General features: G+C 38.1%; 1 long non-coding RNA gene and 1 pseudogene across 1 annotated transcript; one reads left to right on the top strand and one right to left on the bottom strand.

Moving 5' to 3' along the window:
* Positions 1-1,140: 1,140 nt before the first annotated feature.
* On the bottom strand, positions 1,141-6,983 carry LOC143850984 (uncharacterized). The gene is made up of 3 exons (XR_013236151.1): positions 6,673-6,983; positions 6,517-6,565; positions 1,141-1,894 (listed from the first exon to the last, which is right to left on the bottom strand). It is a non-coding gene; the product is annotated as an uncharacterized LOC143850984 (long non-coding RNA).
* A 3,824-nt stretch (positions 6,984-10,807) lies between these two features.
* On the top strand, positions 10,808-12,628 carry LOC143850013 (putative (S)-N-methylcoclaurine 3'-hydroxylase isozyme 2 pseudogene; annotated as a pseudogene).
* The last annotated feature ends 2,202 nt before the right edge of the window (positions 12,629-14,830 follow it).

The raw sequence follows: 14,830 nt of genomic DNA, 5'->3' as shown, positions 1-14,830 counted from the left end.
ATTCTAGTGGTTGGAGAGGGGCAATCTATCTCTTTAATTCTCTTCAATTGTCCTGAAGACTAGGCTTTCTCCTAATCTAGTTTTATAGCTAGAAGTGAAATAGTGGCATCTTCCATCTTCACTACATTTTTTTTTCAGCAGTAGCTTTTCACCGCATTTTCGTATGAATTAGGAAAGGGGTAAGAAGAAATAAAATAGGTTTGACATAAAAACCTATGTCCACGGGCGATGATTTGATCTTCTCACCATGATAAATAGATATATTACAAGAGGTTTCATACCAAATCTCATAGGCCATAACCCTCTCCTCTCTCCCCATTGAAAGGTCTAACTCACCGTTCAAGAGACAAAGCTCTCGTCCAGAGAATACCCTCATCACTTTGCTCTTATTTGTAAGGCATATTATATGCCATATGCCTTACGTAGTTATGTTTAACCTAAACCAAACCGAAAACCCACCCCATACTACAAGAAACAAGCTCTTTAGTGGCAAAAATAGTCATCGCTAAATATCTTGATGTCGTCACTAAAAGATTTTAGTGGTGACAAATTCGCCGCCACTGAGTTGCCACTATAGATGTATCACTAAAGATAATAGTGACGACTATAACATATCGCCACTGATGAGATATCTTTTAGTGATGACATAATTGTTATCACTAAAAGCCTATAGAATAGTGACAAGACTTGTCGCCACAAAATTGTGAAGAAGTTGTCACTAAAAGGCCTCTAGTCGCCACTAAATAATGTGATTGAAGAATCTAAAACTAGGTTTTAGTGACGACAATTGTCGTCACTTATTATTTATTAATAGTGACAAGAATGGTCGCCACAAAATTGTGAAGCAGTCGTCATTAAATGTCATACATTCGCCACTAAAAGAATGACTTAAGAATCTAAACCATATATTTAGCGACGACAAATGTCGTCACAAATTATTCAGTATTAATGACGACTTAAAGTTTGCCATTAATATTTACTAGTTCTAACACTTTAGTGACAACTTTTTCTACGCCACTAAAGCCTTAATAATAATAATAATAATAATTTCTTAATATTTATTAAATAATTTTTAAAACCTGTGAAATATTTGTCACGCAATTAAAATATATACAAGCCTATGATCTTAATCACAAACAATTCAAAGCAAAACTAGATTTAAATTGATATGAAACCATGTCTTCACATAAACAGAAATATTCATTAAACAGAACAAGCTTCCCAATACTAACGCAAAAAATAAAGTTCATACATTTAACCAAAAATCTAGAAAAAAAAGAATCCCAAGTCTAAATTGCATGTAGTGCATCTCCACGCTCAAGAAAATAACATTTTCTGTTAGGGACAAAGTAGCTCTGTCAGCTTCGTCACACTAAGTTCAACAAGCAGTCCATTGGCGTCCTCTTGAAATTCAGGCTGAGCTATATACACACTTCAAAAGCAACATCTATTCCTTCGCTCATCTGTCACCAAATAAAAAATAGTATGATTAACAAATGGAGAATAAGTAGTATAACATGCATTATAAGAGTGATGTACAACTGAAGTAAAGAGTAAAGGAGTATTAATAATAAAGATGTCAATAATGGAGATGTTGATATTTTATGCACACACATAATCTAGGTGAGTAAAACACAAGTGTTCTGCAAATGGGGTGAGAGCAAAATAGGGCTTTTAGGAAGTGAGCAAAATTTTTTTATCACTTTCCAAAAAAAAAAAATTTAATTGCATTTAACTTACTGCGAAGGAGGTGCAGACAAGAGGCCCCCAGTGCGTGTTCCATTAATTTTCCCATAAGATTGTCTTCTAATGCCTTCTGTGATGCCTCCATTGCATTTTGTGTTGCCCGAAATTCATCCCCCATCTCTTGCATCTCCCTTTTCTGAGCTTTGAGCTGCTAAAAAACAACCCATTACAATGTCTATTTTAGAATCCAAGGGTTCAAATAACAAACAAAACTACCCATTTAAAGACTAATCTAAGTAACCCTGCTTATATCCAAATCAATAAAAGAACTGACTTGCAAGATATAAAAACTGAAAACCCCTACTAAAAATATATCAAATTAGGTACAAAAAAAAAAAACAAGAACCATGAAAGCACCCATCAATAGTTACAGCTCCCAAATCTATGTAAGAAGGATTTCATGCCTATCTATCAACGCATTTCAGTAGTTGTGTGCCTTAAACGTCAGTGATATTCTATTGATCAATGCATTTCAATAGTTATGTAACCATCAATCAAGCTTGGAATGAGAGATCTTAGCCTTACTACTACAAAAAAGAGTAACATCATTAGTATAATTAAAACCCATGTTGAAAATTTGTGATTTGCTAGCGTCCATCACGTAAGGCATTTCACGACTTGGGAAACAATATGCAAACCGAAATCAGAAGGGGGTCTTGGCCTAAGGAGACTAGGGGATATGAATAAAACTTTACAAGTCAAGAACATATGGCAAGTCCTCAACTCCCAGGCCTCGCTGTGGACAACTTGGTTCATGAAAAAATATGTCAAAAGTAAAAACATATGGACAATGTGTATAACATCAAAGCCATCATGAGGAGTCCGAAGCTTTCTCAAAGCCAGGGAGATTGCTAGACCTTTCATTTGCTACCAGGTTGGAAATGAAAGCAAGATTGATTTATGGAATCAGCCGTGGCACCCTGCTGGTCTTTTATCCTCCCTCATTTCGAGGAGCTGTACAGATTCATCTCTGGCTGGTCTTCATCTTCTTTCTCAAATTCATCAAAATAATCAGTGGAACCCAATCCTTGAAAAATCTCTCTGAATGAAGAAAAATCTATTCTGATGCAAGGCCTGTTCAGCAATTCTGCCACAAATACTCCAATATGGATGCCTCAAGCAGATGGGAAATTCAAGACCAAAAGTGTTTGGGACAAAATCAGATCAAGGGAATCAATTCCCTCATGGACAAAGACAGTTTGGTTTAAAGGATGTACCCCAAGGGAAGCCATAATAACCTGAAAAGTAGTTCAGAACAGCAAGAGACAGACTTCCGTTTATCCAAATGCCTAACAGAAGTTGTCCCCTGTGTTGTAGAGAGATGGAATCTTCGAACCATCTGTTCTTTTCCTGTGGTTTTTCAGCTTAGATCTGGAGATCAATTCTTTCGAAGGCAGGATGGAGAAGAAAACCAAAAAAAACTATGATTTGGCCGATACTTCGAATTTATTGCCGACACACGTGTCATGTCCGACACGACACCCGTGTCCACAGGTGTCGACACTCCTTTAGACACTTTCAAACGTATTGCTAGAAGTGTTAGCAACTTTATATGTATGTGTATGAGTGTGACACTATTTCTAGTTTTTTATGGGTTTCCATATCAGATACATCGTATCCGTGTCGAAACTCGGCACACAAATCTGTGTCCACAAATCATGAGCATATGTACTTTCTATTTTAGCCGTGTCCCCGTTTCTAAATTTTGGGAGTTTGAGGTGTCCGACACCCCGTGTCCGGGTCGAGACGCGACACTCGTGTCCGTGTCCACAAATCATAGAAAAAAAAACCATTGCAGAGGAAGAGAACTGGATTAGCCAAAACTTTAAAGGAGAAGGTCAAACTGCTTTAGCAGTGAAACTTGGATTTCAAGCTTCGATCTATCATATTTGGAGGGAAAGAAACAAGAGAATCTTTGAACAAAAGTCTACTCACAAAACTCAGATTCTGAAAGACATCCTAGAAAAAATCAAATTCAAAATCAACAGTTTCTCTGGGTGTAAAGACTCAATTACTGACAGAAATATCAGTGCAGCTGCACTCTTTGGATATAAATTCCGTGAAAAGAATTCTTCAGATAATTCGTGTTGCTTGGGAAAACCGAAGCAGGGGGAGGTCAAATTAAATTCAGACGCCTCTCTAGAAGATGATGGGGCAGGTATTGGTGGTTTGATAAGGAATGAAGAAGGAATGCTCCTAGCTATGTTTTCCATGGAAACTAACAGAGAAGAAATATTTGGTCTTGAACTGGGAGCAATTCACAAAGGAATCCTGTTAGCCCGGCGTAGAGGTTACTCTGGGATTTGGATCGAAGTTCCTTTTTTCAAGGATCCTTCGCAGACAAACACACCCCTACAAGTTTCCAATATATTGCTCCCCTATAAATCAGCTTAAAATTTTTGCAAGATCATTAACTCTCCATCCCATTTGTTCCTTTTTCAAGAGAATCCCTTCATAGACAATCGCATCCCTTCCGTTTATAATTTCCAAAGTACAAAACCTACCCATACATGTCTTTCCAGTAGGGGTGGACATGGTTCGGTTCGGTTCGGTTTTGGGGTATACCCAGAACCGAACCATATATAATCGGTTCCTTGAAATTGGAACCAGAACCGAACCATATATGTTTGGAACCGAACCGAACCAGAACCATATATAATCGGTTCGGTTCGGTTCTGGGTTTACCCAACCTTCACCAAATGTAGATATTTTTCCTAATCGTATTTATAATCGGTTCGATCCTGTTTATATATGAACTACAAAGACTAACATGCACGAATTTGGAATAATTAGGCACAAATTTGCACAAATTTGGGCAATGCAAAAATTATATATGACCTACAAACATGCACAAATTGGAATAATCAAGCACAAATTTGGGGGGTGAATTAAAATTTTAAAGGCAAAGCAACACGTTAAAGAGGGGTGAATTAAAAAGGGGGTGGGGTGATTATATCAAGCGATGAGGCATTGGGTTTTAAGGTGAGGGTCGGTTCTCGGTTCGGTTTTCGGTTCCGGGATCCCAAACCCAGAACCGAACCGAATTTCCATCGGTTCCAGGTTATCAGAACCGGAACCGAACCGTATAAATATGGAACCGAACCATATGTGCCGGTTCGGGTCAGTTCCTCGGTTCGAACCGGAACCATGTCCACCCCTACTTTCCAGTAATGCCTCCTCACCTCCACCTATTTAAAAACAATTGGGCGATGATGGGTTTTTTATCTTCAATATTTTAGTCTGCACTCCTTCCACACTAACTTCCCTGCCTCCTTCCGTCTGTCCAATATCTTCTGCTTATGGCAATTATATGCTCCGGCTCCTTCATTAATATCACCCCCGCCAGGTATTATTTAATTGTTTTATTTTTACTTTATAGGAAAAATGTTTATGAAATTTCCTACATTTTTCGACAAGTAAAAAGATAACCTGAACCGATCTTATTCAATTTTTACTCAAAGGGACTTTCAATTTTTAGAACATCCCTTCAAATCAACCACACTAATACAATTTCTCTCTAAATTGTAGAAGAAAATTTTCCATCAGAAATGTTTCTCTAGCAATCCAAACAACGTCTAGATTTCTGTGTTAGATACATGGTTTTCATCGCAAGCGTAATACCGCACCATCACCATTCAATCCTTTACTATGTCTATTTTGGTATAGGGAAATGATAAATTCGCCCATTTTCTTCACATGAGACAGCCAACTCCAGTCTACGTGGCAATCATGCCCATTGAATCCTTCCCAAGTGAAGTAGATCGGCTCATCTGCAGTCATAGATGCACGGCTTCTAGCTGTCCCAAGTAAACCTAAAAAGAGGCGGATATATCACTTCCCTTTAAAGATGATAGCTCTGAAACCGTTTCATGCTGATATGGACCGTCCTCCTTCCATGATAAGGATATGCCACATCTGGTAGGTTTCTCTTTTTTTGGATTTGTATATCTTACAGTTTTTTCTGTCATTATCACATATAGCTGAACACTCCTTATATTATGAATTATCTTAATCAGTAAAAATTTCATATTGTTACCAATGATTCAAGTTGATTGGACTGGATTTTGTCTAATAAGGGTCTTCTGTCTTGCAATTTCCATTCTTAATTCTTATGTGGTTTGTTAGGCATCACCGGTTTCTTATATTTGTTTATTGGCTTATTCCATATGTGTATGCATTATAGGAACTGTCATGAATTACAGTTTTCTTTTTATTATGAAATGGTTTATGTACTACCAATGTCAAACTACATATCAAGTTGATGATGAAATGCAGATCCCACGAGCCATTTCCAACTCATCTGATTGTTCTAAGTCAACTTACATTCTCTCATAGCATTGCCTAACCCATCTATTCGTTATTTTTCCAATTTCAGAATCGTTCTTTTTTTCAGTAAAAAAAGACATTCACCCGTGCATCGCACGGGCTGTCTCACTAGTACCCAAATAAGAAAAGAGTTAACCTCACTAATATGATCAGACCCATGATGAAAATCTAATTTCTTTTTATTTTTCATAACAGCAGAGACAAAGTAGTGAGGAGCCAACACCAACACCACACATCAAAGGGAGATTAATTATGAAATCATTAATCAAGAAGAAACAACACCAACACCACACATCAAGAAACAATCTATTAGAAGAAGAGCATAACTAAGAGAGGAAACAACAAACTCATCGAAAATATCGCTTATATACATCCCAAACGATAGAAGAAACAGGAAAAAATCAAAACCATGAAAAAAAGGGAAAACCACCACAAACTGCAAACCTGAAACGAACCTTCTTCTTGTTCTTCAAACCTTAAATCCTAAGAGACCCTGAAAAGAGAAAAAAATGAAAAATCAGAATAGAAAAGAGATAATCAGAAATAAATAACAGATTAAACCCTCGAAAACAAAGATGGAAACCCCGGAGAGATGATTACCTTGTCCGAAATCAAGGGATTTCTTGGGCGAAATTTTTAGGGAGAGGGAAATAGTTCTGAGATAAGATTAGGATAGATAGAGAGAGGGAGAGAGAGAGAGAGAGGAACAAGAAGAAACCCTAGATTCTTCGTCTGCTTAGAGGAGAAGAAAGGAGATGGATTTGGGTCAATAAAAGGAGAATAAACCCTAGAATATTGGGGCTTTTTGAGAGAAGAAATGGGAGGAGATTTCGCACAGGAGGGAAACAAAAAGCTGCGCGGGAGTGAAAAGGATTGATTAGGGCATTATTTAATTTTTTTAGGGAAATGATAAATGATCCCCTTTTCATCACTTGGGACATCCAGCTGCATTGTACGTGGCAATCAGGTCACTTAATTCCTTCAAAAGTGAAGTACATCAGGCCCTTTGCAGTCATAGATATACTATAGCCAGGTGTCCCAAGTAATTAAATGGGGGCATTTATCATTTCCAAGTTTTTATACGGTGTATGCCTTTTCAAAAAGTACGGACCACACAGATGATCCGAACCGTCCGTGTGATGGGACATAATGTAAATAGGACGTGCCCAAAAAATCATTTCTATAGGATGATCCCAACCCATTGATCTATAGATAAACTGCATATTATGAAAACTTCTATAGATCGGAGGGCTAGGATCATCGTATGGAAATGACTTTGTGGGCACAACCTATTTACGTTATGGCCCATCACATGGACAGTTTGGATCGTGCTATGGTGTGGTCCGTACCATACTTTTTGAAAAATAAGGGACTATAAGGGCTTCCACCATATAAAATCTCATCATTTTCCTTCTATTTTTTTTATAGTCACACAACGGAGTGGTTTTCAAGACGGTCACTAGATGTCCACTACTAATAGGTAGTTTTCTTGTAGTATGATCATATGAATGGATTGCTAGGCTATTTGGTTTAACGATGCACCCTATGAATTCCAAAAATCATGAATGATATTTTCAACCATTATACTAGATTTCCTATAGTTTATATTGATCATGTATTGTCTTTTTTAACAAACATTGACCAGCATTTTAAACACCTTAACATGACTTTACAAAGGGCAGTGATAAATTGACCCCCTTCTATGATGAATTCACCTTGTATTTTTTCAAAATGGATTGTAAAGCCTTCACCATACGGGTGGGATCTGAGTTCACCAAATTTTGACATGTAAAATTCCGGGTCAATTTTTAGCCGGACCCGTACGGGTTGGGTGAAACACAGCCCGGCCCACCCATTTGCCAGGTCTATCTAAGATCTAGTTAGTCTCTTATCTACAAATGTACACTAAGTTTGCAAATGAAGATCATTATGTCCTAATAGATCTTCTTACCTTTTCTTTCTTTTTTCGTTATAGCATGTCCATTTGGAATGGAATCAAGACCATATTGGTCGCCTAATGAAGACCAACGGTCTTACTTGTACATACATACATCGGTCTGAAGTGTTAAAGTCATAGTCAGTCTCTTGTAATTGAACACACTACCCCATTGACATTATTGAATGTAATCAATTGGTGATTCTTGTCTTAACAGTCCATTCATAGGCAATTTGAAGATGGCTAGAAATTTTCAACTTTTGTGATTTTGGGATTGTATGACACGGTGGGGCCTATCATATTATTTAGTCAAATTTGCGTGCCATTGCATAGGATTAGTGACGCTGTATAAAGTGGCCACTAAATTAAATCTTTAGTGGCGACTAAAAGGTCTTGTCACTGAAATCTAATTATTAGTGGCAACCTATATTTCGCCACTGAAGAAAAGATTTTCCATTAGACCATTTTAATGGCGACTTATGAAAGGTAGTTACTGATACTAAACACGCCAACATTTCCCATGAAAAAAATTTCCCTGCCAGCAACAAGATTGGAAGTCACCACTAATGTATTAATTTTAGTGGCGACAAGTGGCGACTTTTATTTGTCGCCACTACAAACTAGTTATTAGTGGCAATTACCAGGTCGCCACTAAATTAAATCTTTAGTGGCGACTAAAAACTCTTGTCACTAAAATCTAATTATTAGTGGCGATTTATATTTCGCCGTTGAAGAAAGACCATTATAGCGGTGACTTCTGAAAAGTCGTCACTGATATTATTCCCGCCAACATTTCCCGCGGAAACTTTTCCCCGTCAACGGATAAAGTGGCGAGATGTTTAGTGACAAGACAGATGTTGTCGCTATACTTAGGCAATTACGTAGGGTTAGTGACGAGATATAAAGTTGCCACTATCTTATAAGCTTTTGTGACAATTTTTTTTAATTAGCGACAAGAAAAGAAGTGGCCACTAAGGTTTTTATTTTAGTGGCGACTTTTATTTTTCGTCACTAAAAACTTGTCATTAGTGGCGAAATGCAGGTCACCCAAAACACCAACTTACAAGTTTCATGATCTTCTCATGAAGACAATGAGCCATAAAAATAATCCAAACTTTTGTGATCTATGCAACTATTGGTTTTGGTGTGTTAGGCATAGGGTGTAAGAAGTTTCTAATTGAATGGCCTTGCATTAAGCAATTCTTGAATTGGCAGCATCACTAGGTTTTGAAAGGTTCTTGGGCTCAAAGTTTCTGCTCTAGCAAGTTGCTAAAGTTAGCCCCAAGAACCCAAAAGAATTTGGATGAGAATGGGTAAAGTTTAATGGGAGCATTCTTCTAAATGACCCTTGGTCACTCTTCCTTGCTCAGAAGGGTTAAGGAATGCAACTAGCTGATGCGAGAAAAACAACCCATGATGCTAATCCGAATACCAGTTCAATTTTTTGCACAAACAATTCTATAATAGTTTACATTACTCTTATTCCTGCATAAATGTCAACATTAGGGAGAGCATTCGCGTCAATCCTAGATTAAGCGGTTCTTGCCTCGGTATCAAATTTATTTATTTTTTTTTCAAATTGAATTTGTAAAAAGGCCTTTTAATTAAAGAAAATTCTTGATCGAATGCTAATTCTAGATTAGAGTTTACCTACAAATTGCACCAAAAATATGTTAAGGGTGTACACCAACCTAGCTAAACCTAAGACTTTGTAGCATGCTAATACAAAAGTTAAGGAAACATCTTGGAAAAGAAATAATTAATTTATATTATCGTGGGCTGTTCATTTTTTTAGTGGGTCAAATGTAGCAATTTGGTCACTAGTCTCTTATTACTAGGTCTGCTCTCGCTCTCATCTAAATATAGATGAGAGTTAATACACGGATTCCCTTGTTTTGATTGAATTTTTTTTTAATCTCAAGTTCTTTTCCGCACATTCTCTTCCTCGGACACCCCTTGTAGTGTAAAAATAGTCACAAATACACTAGAGAGGATAGCCCGGCGAATATATCGTTTCACTGTGTGCCGGCGTGTGTGATTAAATGTGTTGATCAGTTAGTCTAGCTCCTTGATCTATAATGAAAAGTTGAGGGTTTTGTCAAGAAAAGCTAAACCATTAATTTTCTTGTCGGTGTTATTCCTATGGATGGGATTCAGACCACATGGATCACCTCATAATTATTCATGAAATCAGCGTTCTTGATCACAAATAGAGGTGCCACATGAAACCCATGTTCGATGGTTGAAACCCAACCTCAAAGGTGAAAGTTTAGGGGATCAGTCTCATAAAAAATGTAGCTTGAGTCCTCCTGCCAGTTGGGTCAGATATTTAAGTATTTTGACGACCTTTGGACAATTTTAAACCATTTACTTTGAGAGGGAAGTCAAAAACTAAAAAACGCTTGCATTTCTCTGTCATTAGGCCTCTATACAGGACCCACTACTACATAACTCATTAGAATATGCCAAGTGATATATTCACCCCCCTTTCTTCCCTGGGACAGCCCCCTCTAGTGTATTTATGAGTACATCCTTTTAAACTACAAGGGTCTGGCCCAAAGGAGAGAATTGTTAAAGAGAATCTTTAAGCGTGTAGCGTGTTGGGAGGATTGTAAGAAACGGGCTTTACGTGCCAGGCTAGCGAAATGAAATTTCTAGGATGATGATCTTTTTGCTTCTCTCATTATCTGCACCCAAAAAATTTAAAAAAAATTCCTAACACCTCCTCAATCTCCTCTCTATAAATACTCGAATTGCTAATCATCGTTCAATTCTCAGTACGGCAAACTAGCTATAGTAATGGCTGTAACCACATATAACCAATTCTTCCTTCCCTTCCTCCTTGTACTACCCATTCTTCTCTTCATGATCTTGAACCACATTCTTCGCAAAGGTACATCTTCAAAATCCCCTGTCCCACCTGGCCCAACTCCATGGCCCATCATAGGAAACCTTCTTGACATAGGAAAGAAGCCCCATATTGCCCTAGCCAAGTTATGCCAAACCTATGGTGCACCCCTCATTTCAGTAAGGCTCGGCTCGCCCCTCTTAGTAGTGGGATCCACCGCAGCCGCAGCCACTGAAATTCTAAAGACCCACGACCGTCTACTCTCGGCTCGACATGTACCAAACATAACCAGCGTCAAAAGGCCAGATCCTCACAACTGGTCGATACTTTGGGCTCCCGAATGTAATGATCAATGGAAGAAACTACGCACCATTTTACGATTAGAGTTGTTCTCAACTAAATCCATCAACGAGCAAGCGCCGGTGAGGGAAAAGAAAGTGATGGAGATGGTGGATTTTCTAGTTGGAAAGGAAGGGAAAGTGGTAAAGTTGGATGAAGTGGTCTTTGCCACTGTGTTTAATATGTTGGGTAACATATATTTATCAAAGGACTTTATTGAATTGGAGGATGGTGTAGTGGCTGGAGAAATGAAACAGCTTTTTTGGGAAATGGGGGAGATGACCACCACTGCAAATATAGCTGACATTTACCCAATGCTGGCACGGTTTGATCTCCAAGGCCTAAAGAAGAAGGCTTGGGATTTTTTGGATAGAGCAAGTTCTATATGGGAGGTTTCTATTCAGAAAAGGAGGGATGGCAAAGATGGTGATGTTTCAAGGAGAGATTTCTTGGACATTCTGATCCAGAATGAATTCACCAACAATCAGATTAACAACTTGCTTATGGTATGGTGACACACACACTCTCTCTCTCTCTCTCTCTCTCTCTCTCTCTCTCTCTCTCTCGACCCTTTTCCTATTTTCCTTTGAAAAATATGAGTGTCTCTCACTCTCTGGACCCTTTTCCAACTTTTCTTACGTTCTGATACTGGCATGTGTCACGGTATTAAGCATAGTCACATTGTCTAATATTTCTATAAGAGAAAAGATATTTCCACCATCTTTTTTGTTAATTACAGCACTAATCATGCAGACTACAAAACAAGCTATTCTTAACAGTTTCTCTTGAATGGACAGGAGCTTTTCACAGCAGGCGTTGACACTAGTGTGACGACCATTGAATGGGGAATGGCAGAGCTCATCAAACACCCAGAAGCCATGAACAAAGTTATTGAAGAACTGAAAAGAGAGATCAAAGAAAATGTGGTGGAGTCTAATCTCCCTACCCTCCCATACCTACATGCTTGTGTAAAGGAGACCTTGAGATTACGCCCTCCTATCCCTCTTCTCCTTCCTCACCGAGCTCCCGAAGACTGCGAGATGATGGGCTATAGAGTCCCCAAGGACTCTTTAGTTCAGGTGAACGTGTGGGCCATATCAAGAGACCCCGCGACCTGGGAAGAACCCCTAAACTTCAAGTCGGAGCGTTTCCTCGACTCCAATTTGGATTACAAAGGGAACGATTTTGGGTTCATACCTTTCGGCGCTGGAAGAAGAATTTGCCCTGGACTACCCATGGCTACTAGGCAAATTCGTTTGATTATGGCGTGTTTGATCTACTACTTTGAGTGGTCCCTTCCCTGCGACATGAACCCTAACCAGCTAGACATGAATGAGAAGTTTGGCATCCCTTTTAAGAAGGAACAGACTCTCCTTCTCATCCCCAAATTTAAAAAATAATCACTTCATATTGCTTTAAAGTGTTTTTGAGATGGGTCCAAATAATATCTTAGGTTTTAGTACCTAGGAGGTGCCCCTTTTGGAAAGCATGTTGTTGTCCTGAAATATTGTTGAAACCCTGTTATCTTGTTAAATTATCTAATGATTTTGATTTAGCTTTTATTAAGAAAGGAAATGATATCCATGCTCCATTTATTTGATAATGGAACTCCTCTCTTCATTTTATACTTTTCTAATTAGCAATAACAAGAAAACAGCATCAACTATGTGCCAACCTGATTCATGCGAAAAATATGTGATCATGACTTGATTTGGGGTATTCCCATGAGATTATTACCTACATGGTCTGGGTACCACACCACATTGACACCCCATTTGTAAAATCAATTCATACAAAAATCAACAGTTTAATTCATCTACTTATAATATTTTTTTTAAAGATAACGATTTATCTACTTATAATATGCATTATATTAAGTAAACTAAGTTTCTTTAGGGGATCTTAGAAACTCTAAACAAGCATTAAACTAAAGTTTACCTAAATGGATGCAAACAAAACTAGAAGAAAGCCTAAACTACAAATTAAACTACATACTGTTAAAAGTTTCTTTCGAAACATGCTAACCATTATCCATGAGTCTGGCCTTACATTAAGGCAACTCTCTCTTTTGGAAACTAACCACCTAAGTTTGGGAAGGTTGTTGGTTTGCACTAAAGGACTTGCTATTCTTGTGCCCAAGTTGCCAAACGAATTTGGCTGAGTTAGGAAAGTTCCATGGGAGCTCACTTGGCTTATAAATAAGGCCTTTAGTCCTTCTTCCTCTCTCTATTGATTACCACCTCCTGTTAGGGTGAGTTTACGCTAGAAACGGAAGATTTACCATTAATCAAATTGAGAGGAGAAGGAAGAGAAGAGCAAAGGGCATTTCTGGGTCGATCTTGTGCTCGGGAAAGCAAAGATAATCCATTGGTTTCTTCAGTTTTGGGAAGCGCAATGGCCCAAGGTATGTCTAACCCTTTTGTTAGAATTTAAACTTTTCTTTGATTTGAATGCCCAAGATCCAAATGGATCAATTTAGGCAATGTTAATTTAACATTTGCTACAAGAGCTATAGGTTAAAAGCATTCAAATTTGAAGAAAATCAAGCATTTCTTAAAAAAGTGCTCATTAAAGACGTAATTTTTGGAAACAGTAGTCATATTTTTGAAAACTTTTTGGCTGTCAGAAAGAGGGGTTGCCACTAAAGAGGTCTGAATTTTGCGGCGATCGGCCAAATTCATTTTATTCTTCGACAGATGGATCCTACTATGATCCAACGGTTGAGGAAGTAAGTATAGCCAAAGATGGGTTCAGTATTGGAAAATGTAGGATTTTTGATAAATTTGGAATTTTTTTGACCCGGACCATATTCCGGAGATCGGCTGGACCTTTTACAAAGCTGGATAACCGATGACTCTCCCCCTAAAATTTAATAATGATTCAACGCTATTTTGCTTCTCAAAGGTAAGGCATTTTATTACTAAGAAGCTGTCAAGAGGAGGGGAAAATCTCATTTCTCTTTATACTAAAAGAGCTTACACCGTATAAAGAGAAATGAGAGCTTACTGAGAAACTGACAGTGGGGAGGGGGGATTTTATCCGTCGTCGGAGGGAAAATCTCATTTCTCTTTATATGGTGTAAGCTCTTATAGGCCCGAATTTTTCAAAAAGTACTGTACCGACCACACTATAGGATGTGGTCCAAACCGTCCATGTGATGGGCCATAGCGTAAGTAGGTTGTGCCCAAAAATTCATTTCAATAGGATGATCCCAGCCCTCAATCTATAGGGGTAATATGCAATTCCTCTATAGATTGAGGGCTGGGATCATCCTATCAAAATGACCCCGTGTTTGTTGGCATGGGCCTGGTGCCTCCCATTACTTCCACCAATAGGAGCTTACAACCATGGTTTAAAATTTCGGTTTCAGTAACGGTTTCGGACCCCTGAAATTTCGAGAAATTCAGAAATTTCGGTTGAAATTTGGTAATAATTAAAAAAGCTTATTTAATTCATTTCGAAATTTGGGACCGAAATTCCAAAATTTTGTAACATTTCTTTTTTTTCTTTTTTTTTTAAAATTGCATTTTCTCAAAATTTCGGACCTAAATTCTCGAAATTCTGAAATTTCAGCCAAAATTTGGTAGAGGCCAAAATTCCAAATTTCGCCAAATTCGGTTTCAATGATTTCGGTC

This window comes from Tasmannia lanceolata, unplaced genomic scaffold, assembly GCF_043159265.1.
Source record: "Tasmannia lanceolata isolate RefF3 unplaced genomic scaffold, GAP_Taslan_0.1 ptg000018l, whole genome shotgun sequence".
Taxonomy (NCBI): domain Eukaryota; kingdom Viridiplantae; phylum Streptophyta; class Magnoliopsida; order Canellales; family Winteraceae; genus Tasmannia; species Tasmannia lanceolata.
This window is presented reverse-complemented; position numbering and strand designations above follow the sequence as displayed.